This window comes from Spea bombifrons, chromosome 1, assembly GCF_027358695.1.
Source record: "Spea bombifrons isolate aSpeBom1 chromosome 1, aSpeBom1.2.pri, whole genome shotgun sequence".
In the NCBI taxonomy this organism is placed as follows: Eukaryota; Metazoa; Chordata; class Amphibia; order Anura; family Pelobatidae; genus Spea; species Spea bombifrons.
In genome coordinates this window covers 88,036,398-88,042,397 of record NC_071087.1, presented here as the reverse complement: position 1 = coordinate 88,042,397, position 6,000 = coordinate 88,036,398, and the positions used below count along the sequence as shown (strand labels likewise).

At 39.9% G+C, this 6,000-nt stretch overlaps 1 protein-coding gene across 1 annotated transcript in view; it reads left to right on the top strand.

Moving 5' to 3' along the window:
- Window positions 1-412: 412 nt before the first annotated feature.
- Window positions 413-6,000, top strand: part of KIAA1958 (KIAA1958 ortholog) — a 50,173-nt gene continuing 44,585 nt past the window's right edge. The window contains exon 1 of the mRNA XM_053470192.1: window positions 413-515. The gene's annotated coding sequence lies outside the window, so the exon portion shown is untranslated. The remainder of the gene's footprint in view (window positions 516-6,000) is intronic.

The window sequence follows — 6,000 nt, the reverse complement described above, 5'->3', positions numbered from 1 at the left end:
CTTGTCGCACTGTAACTCCTGCCCCTCTTCATAGTGAATGGGAGGTGGGTAAGGAAGAGCCCGACCGTATTATGTTATTACACACTTCCTGCGTTATATTTATGATCGAGGCTTCAATTTCCGGTACCCGAGCACAGGACTTATTTCCCTCCCACTCTTCTGTGTCTATTTCTATGCCCTCCCCCCTCCTTTCTTATAACACTTGAGCCAATATAAGATCATCGGCTAGGCGGAGTTGCGGTGAAAGGGGATACCGTCTAGGTTATTATACCCCTCCCCACAGACCCCTGCTAGAGAAATAAGGGTGGATAGGGGAGAGAGCTGCCCCCCAAAAGGAACGAGGAAGCGAGAGGACACTTAAACAATCAGCACAAAGAATAGGCTGATAATTACCCTCCTGCCTTAATATAATGGGGGATAATTTAACTTATTATATACTTGATATTTATTTATAATACTACCTTGCTCGTATCCCTGGGATTCCTATTGGCATTCCTATGGAGATCCACCTGCAGGTAGGTACTTTTTGGATGGATGGATGGATGGGGGGGTGTTGTACTGTAAAAGGTCATCGTGTCTGTTGGAAAGTGTGGATACATAATGCACAGCAGTCTGGAGATGTATTGATCGGCAGCGTCCCCTCATCTCTTATTACATGACCTATTTTAAGCATCTTCCATTTGAATGAATAAGTGAGCGTTTCTACAAGATGTTTTAAGCATTCTGCACAATGAGACTTTGGATGCTAGAGCTTGGATGAGGAATATTTAGTGTGACCCCCCATCACTGAACGGGTTAAACATGTGTAACCCCCCCTCTCCCTCCCCTTTATTCAGCTGTCTGTGTATTAAGTAGGCAGTATTGGATCATACTAAGCCTCTGATCATATGTGTCTGCATGGTGCTGTCATGGATGTGATACTTGGCGTATTAACCCCCAGCGGTGTAAGTGTAAATGTGTATAGGATGAGAGTGCAGGAGGGTCCATGCCAAATATCCAAAAGTGATGTCTTGGGATCTACAAGGGGTAAGCCTTTGGACATCAGGAGCAGTGGCAGCAGCAGATCAGCCTGCCACTTAGCATCCTCCATATTCTTTTATGTGTCTGTAATTAATTTCTTCCTTTATGTCTCGTCCCTGTCTGTCCTGGAATAGCACAGAGCGAATGGCAAAGCAATCTTAAGTTTCCCAGCCTGCTCCTCGGAGACAATCTGACTATGTACTATATATATATACTATATTTAACACAGAGATTAGTTCATATACTAAAACTGAGAATAACCTCAAACCTGCTTTCCTACAGTCCAGACACCTTAAGTGCAAACAGGGACAGACATTAACACTTTGTGTACCATGTAGTGACGTGTGCTCACGGATGCTTACATGTTCTTTATTATGGAGGGAAGTGGATCTGGGAAATTTTATTATATGGCCAGTTTTCTGACATATATTTGCTTTTTAATTTCATTTTTATTTTCTTGTTCGATGCTTTCCCCTGTTCTTCATTTTCTGTAAACTCTGAAACAAAGCTAAATCAACATTTTACGTTGGGGTTTCTCCCCCTACCCGACATTTATTTATTTTGAAGAATATAGATGTTTTTATGTATGTTTGAATTCTGATAGGATTGCTCCATATCGCTGTATTGATGAAACTAAGCAGTTTGTTGTGAATGTGTTTTGTGTCTTCAATGGGGTTAGTCTGCACACAGCCAGAGGTGTCCTTTTCCTTCTAATTGTACAGCGCTGCAGAGTATGATGGCGCTATATAAACCAATAAATAAAAATAATCGCGCCCGTCTGTGTCCCATCTCATGGATTATTCGTCTTCTGTATTTTGAGTGTGGTTACTGTTCTTGCAGTGTGTATGGATTGGTATGTACAGAATGTATTCATGGACAAATGGACTAAGATTACATTAGTTTAACTGTCACTGCTAATTTCGCTACTGCTGCCTGCGTCTTAAATATCTTGTGACCTGCTCAGCGATATTGAGTCGCTAGAACCTGTATATTAAAATAAGTGTTTATTTTGCTACTTGTTGGCTGCTGATAAAATTGTATTACTTTTACACTTAAGATGTGTGAATACTTGTGGGCTGTGGCCTGGACCTAGTACAGAAATCTAGATCTGTGTTCTAGATTCCATCGGGACACTAGACAAGTGCGGAGATGTCCTACTGCTTGTGTAGCTATTGGGCATGAGGGTTATGAGTCCTATATGCAACCGGTGGTAGATGCTCACCTCCCGCTGGCAGAGTGTGGCCCTAAGTTCGAATTCTGACATGTAGATATAGATGTTTGCGGTTGTGGACTAGATAGCATTTCATGTGAAAAAGCCTTTTGGGAACACTTGAGTTGTGAGTGTGGCAAACTGTAAACCTTTCAGTACTCCAATATTTACAAGTGACACTTCTATGCAATATTGATAAGAAACCTACAATATACTTTTGAATCCACAGTGTGTGTGTGTACATATATCTGTCTACCCGTTGTACAGCGCTACTGAATATGCTATAAGAGTCCCCTGAACATTAGTACATGTTGTCCTTGTTACAGTAAAACGGGTAAAATGACACCTGTAAGTGGTATTGGAGGGATGGCTTAACCAAGTTGCTGATTTTCTGCACAGCTCATTCTTCATTAATTACAAAACAATTGTGTTATAATCTGCCCGATTATTCATTGACTTATTAAAATGGTTATATTTCAATGCACAGTTAGTTTGTCTCAATAGTCTGGAAGACTGTCAGTCTCAGGAATCGGTTTGAGAAATCAGCCCGTTGCTTAGGAGATAAGAGTGACTTTTCTGTCTCTTTAATAAGGGACAATTCCAGTCTCGTTTCTCAAGCTGATCAAAAAGACACCATAGAATAACTTGAGAGGTTTCACAATACTGCTGTCTTGACGTACCCTTTTGTGTTTTCATTGTAATACAATAGCATGGAAAATAAGTCACTTGATATGATGGGTTATCTGAGGGAAACAAGGTAGGGTTTCACATCTATTGCTTCCAGCATGGCCAAGATACATGTTGGAGAACAACCCTACACGCTACACCCTGCTCCCACATCTACCGAGGCAAACGTCTTAAGAGTTGTGTAGAGAGAACACAACAGACTTTACTAAATACCAACGCCTATAGTTTAAGAAAACAGGTACTCTTGACATCATGCTTATTTTACAAAATTGTCTAATAAAAAATAAATAAAAAATATGTATTTGTCGTGGACTTGAAGTCTGCTACTATTGGTCATAGAAGGGCTCCACGTCTGAAAAACAGCTAGCAGACATGTAAAGCCCACCATGAAAGATTGGTTCATGATGCCCACGCCTTTTGATCTATCCAGATTTCACTCTGTTTTAGTGTGTTTTAATTGCCGTTCGTGGGGCTGTTGATACCCACAACCTGTGGTGGTTCCCCACGCATGCTACCCGTTTCACCAAGATGGACCGGTGTATATTTAGCTGAATATAGTTCTGCTTTTCTTCTCATTGCAATACCTGTGTACCTGCTGTTCAACTCACTAATTACTACTACATTTTCAGGGGGAAAAATATGCTAATTAAAATTATCATGATATTCCATAATACATCATATATATAAAAAAAAAAAGAAAATTGTGATTAACACCTGTATAAACCTGGCGTAGCCAATAGTGTGCACTCCGGTACAGGCTGGTTATGGAATAATCATGTATGACTCAGGTATTACATAAATCTATTATCTTTGACGAGCACCTTAATGCTGACCGGTCCTTCGATCTGTAATGGTCCTGCATTAACAATATGATGTATGTGTGAGTTATATCCTGCTTTACATAACGATGGGATTAGCTGTAAAATGTTGTTTTATACTGTAACCTGCCTGGTGTTTGAAAACATGCAAATTTAACGCAACCACCAAGTGTTTGGGTTTTTGTTTTTTTTTCTCATCAATATGTATAGCTTGGAGGAAAGAAGAGAGAGAAGAGATGTAATGGAAACATTTAAATACTTTAAAAGGATGTAACAAAAGTATTTTATTTCACCGAGAGTGTAGAACAGCCACCCAGCTGTAGTTGAGGCTAAGACAATGACGGGATTGAAACATGCACGGGATAGGCTTAAAGCTGTCCTTAATCAAAGTTAAGACCAAGGTCTGACTCTTTACAACCAGGCAGAATGGTTCTTCAAATAATTTGGACGTCAATTTTTTTTTAAATTAAAATTGCCTTCAGTTTATTCTTTTTGTTTGCCAATCAGTTTAAACTATTTGCCTGTGGCAGAACCAATGCCTTCAAATCCATTTTCTGTCCTGGAGTTTGCTCCATTTATCTCACCCAACTTAACAAAGGCTTCCTGAACAGCTACCAGTAAGTTAACAGTAGGTGAACTGTGACATCATAGGGATGAATAATCATAGCAATCTGAGAACAAGGAATTAAAGTGTTTCTTGTACAAATAAATGTATATATTACTTGCATATATACATACAGTAAACACAATTTCATAGGCTTATTTTATGTACAGAACTGTAAAATGTAGGATCTGGAAAAAGGTGAGAGATTGGATTATTTTTTTTGTGCTATCCGAAAATAAGCCATCAAAGGCAACTTTTTAAGAAAAAAAAAAAATATTACCGGTAATTTTCCCTCCTGGTAAGATTTTAGTTTTAACCACATTTATTGGCAGTATAAACTAATAATTGCTAAGATACATGAATAACATTTCTCACATTATGATAGTGTGAAGTAAATTGTGATTTTTATAATATAATTGTATAGCTATACAGTTCTGCTCTTATGGGTACGGTAAAGTATTTTAAAATATTTTTAATGGGGATTTGCATAGCTTACTTGATTGTACCTACTTTTTCCTCCTGGGAGGCTAAGCAAATTCTATAATTCAGCTTCAAGTATGGTTAGGTGACAACCCTAAAAAGAGCTTAGCATTGGGAAATATATTTATTTTCAGCTATACTATATGACTAAAAGTAGGAGGGCAGCTGACCATCACTCCTTAATTAATGTATTGGTCATCCCATTCCAAAACCATGGGCATTAATATGAGGTTAGCTATGCCACAGCATTTTGGAGTGTGTCTGTCTGTTTTGAATTTGTGGGCATTTAACTAAAAGTATTTGTGAGATCAGGCACTGATGTTGGACGAGAAAGCCTGGCTTTCCATTCCAAATTATCCCAAAGATGTTCGATTGGATTGGGGTCTGGGCTCTGTGTGGGTCAATCAAGTTCTTCCACAACAAACTCATCCAACCATGTCTTTATGGACCTTGCTTTGTACACTGGGGCAGACATGCTGGAATATAAAAGGGCCTTCCCAAGTTGGAAGCGGTGATGCTACAATTGTCTTTTTTTAATTTAATTTTTTATGTATTCTGTAGCCCCACTTCATGGCTGAGGTGTTGTTACTCCTGCATGCTTCCACCTCAGAATAACTGCACTCACAGTGGACCAGGGCAGATCGAGCAGGACAGAAATTTCATGAACTAACTTGTGGCAAATGTGGCATCCTATGACAAGTCACTGAGCTCTTTAGTACCACCTATTCTACTGCCAATGTTTCTCCATGGAGATGGCTACCTATGTGCTTGATTTTATAAACCTGTTAGCGATTGGGTGTCCGCATACTTTTGGTGAGAAATGGCTAGTTTAGGGCAAAGCAGAAGTGAGTTCACATGATATACCGTATTTCATGGGCGTCCAACCTGCGGCCCTCCAGCTGCTTCGAGACTACATCTCCCATCCTCCTCAGCCAGCCCCTTAGCTGAAAGAGCATCATGGGAGATGTAGTCCTGCAGCAGCTGGAGGGCCGCAGGTTGGACGCCCCTGCTGTATTTGCTCGATTATAAGACAAGGTTTTTTCCAGAGCAAATGGGAGGGAGTGTTAAATGGGGGACATAAGGCATTTCTGGAGGCAGAGTGCTCTGTGAAATGCCTTTTTTAACCCCCTTAATGCCACTCTGCCTCTAGAAATGCCTTTTAACCCTCTATACGCCACTCT